Raw genomic sequence first — 2,713 nt, forward strand, 5'->3', positions numbered from 1 at the left:
ATTTAAATAGCAGATTGACCATTAATTGCTAGTTAGACCACTAGTTGATTAATAGCAGCTAGACCACTAATTGAAGGAAAATCCAATTGTTCTCATTCCAATTGTTCTCCCTTCTCATTTTGTAACAATTTTATTTTTCCACTCAATTTCTAAGAAATAATCTTTTTTTCATTATTCCAAGGATTATTTCTGTGCAATATAACTTCTTGAAGTTTAATTCTAAGTCATTATCACTGATCTTATGTTGAAAGGCAGAAGGATTCACGTTATACATAAATAAAGTTTAGAACCCTGTACTTGACGAAAGTTGTAGATCAATAAACCTTGCTTTATAAATACATCTAACTGTTGAAAAAGCGCGAAATAAAATCATATTCACGAAAAAAATTACTCTTAATAACAATATAATAAGGAAGTGTTGTTACATACCTTAGACCTGTGTAAATACTTGCGTATTTTAATGGAGAATTTCTGAATTGAAAATAGTTGATAACTTTAACAATATATACTATTTGTTCTTCTGTTGACAATATCAGGTTTTCCAGACATGCATTGGAGAACTTTGTTTGATTTTTCTACTTACTGAATTTTTTTAACAGGCTTGATTTGAAAATAAAACTTTACTTAACTTATATTCGGAAACAGAACTAAGATAGATGAATGCCAAAAATGTATTCTCTTTCAGATAAAATACAATATTTAAGAAAAATTTATCTTGATTAGATCCGACAGAGTAGAAAAATGTATGCTCGGCTAGCCTTGTACAGCATTTAGTACAACGTTTTAAACTGGACCAATGTATGTGCAACAGGTCCAATAAGCGCAAAAATATTTTTAAAAGAAGTGTACTACTCACATATTGTACAAATATTTTTGTTCGCAGTAAATCTATAAAGTTGCGAAATATTTCAATAAATTATTATTCAGTATGATATTTATGATTAATTTGACTTATGTCTGCCTAGTGGACTTGAAAACTAAGTTTTAAGTCTGCGGATGGTATCGTATCGTATGGATAAATTCAATAAGTCCGCGAATTTATTTGAAAGAAATTATATATGAGTATCATTCAAGAATTAACACCCAATTGTATATACAAGATACATTATATGTTGGTTTGAAGTACAACATCATATTATGTCTGGGGCCACTTTTTTATACTTCTAAAGTAGTTCTGAAATGCACGATAGAACGTTTTTACAATTTTAAAGTTACATTAGTCGATGAAAAGATAATATATTTCCCATAAAATGTTTGTGAGTTTTTTAAATGATCATTTTCTGCGAGAGTCTAAGATCTGAGGTAGCACTACATTTCATCAAACATGCATTATATCACATTAAAAAATTGAAAAGCATGCAACTGTTGACAATTAAAAAATATTGAAAGAGAATTGTTCGTTTAGGAAACTATTTATATTTTTTTTTAATTTGAACAAATTCATGAATATCTGGAGCAATCCTCTTATCAATAGCATACTGAGGAAAAAAAGTTAGATTAAAACTACTAGAAACTGCTAAAACTACTATCACCGTGTTTCTTACTCGATGGGAACACCCTGCTCGATGGTTTTTCTGCAGCGATTTCATATAACTTTTTGCAAAATTAGTAATTAAATATGGCTTTACAGTTCGTGATTAAATTAAGTAAAATTGATTAATTTTATCTTGATATCATAGAGTTTCACTTGTTCACTTGAAAAAACCATTTATTTGGTTGAATTTACTTTTCCAATTTTTTCCTAATTGTGTAGTAACTATAATTGTGTAGAAATTTTGAAAAACCTAATTTCTGGTAAACCAATGCCATATGAACATATGAAAGGAAAAATTACCACAAGAATGATTTAAATACCATATATTTTGGTTTTAGTACTATAGGTACTATATTTAGTGCTTTAGTACTATATTTGGTTTTAGTACTAGTTTGGTTTTAGTACTAGTTTAGTTTTAGTGCTAGTTTGGCTTTAGTACTAACATGTTTTCTTTTTTTTTTACCTGAAATGTCATAACCATAGAGTACTGTAATCTTACCTTAACTTTTTTTTCCTTGCAGCAGGCGTAGGTATTCAATATTTCATCAATCATTATTAATAAATACACATTGAAAAAGAATTTTATAATTATTTTACATTTTAAATTTTTATTGATCGAAGTTTACATCTGTATAAACATATTCTGTCTCAAAATAATACAATAAAAAATTTAAAGTGCAGGAGAACATAATTTTGAATATTTAAAATAATAATTCACGTAATTTTCTACAAAGAAAACAATGATTAAAAACTTGAGTCTACATGATTTGCCTTAAAGTACATTCATAAGCATTTTGATGTAATATTGTTGCAGAGAATTGTGTTTGAGTGCTTGCAGCAATTAGAAATAGATCATAAATCATTTTAAATCACGCAATCGAATATGAGTTTAGGAATAACAGATATGAGATGATCAACGTTCTAAAGTTGATTATTCGAAAACAAAGTTGCTCGATTTCTTTCATTTAATGATATGGAAATATTTAAATTAAGGAAGGGGAAGTAGAAATGATTGATGAAGACATTAATGCTTGTGAAACCAAATATTCACAATTCTTAAAAAAAATAATAATTCCTCTTCATCAGTTTGTAATTACTTAAAATATTTTTTTCGGTTTAATATTTGGACTTACTTTTATCTCTCTCTCTCTCTCTCTCTCTCTCTCTATATATATATAT

The sequence above is a fragment of the Parasteatoda tepidariorum genome, chromosome 2 (assembly GCF_043381705.1).
Source record: "Parasteatoda tepidariorum isolate YZ-2023 chromosome 2, CAS_Ptep_4.0, whole genome shotgun sequence".
NCBI lineage: Eukaryota > Metazoa > Arthropoda > Arachnida > Araneae > Theridiidae > Parasteatoda > Parasteatoda tepidariorum.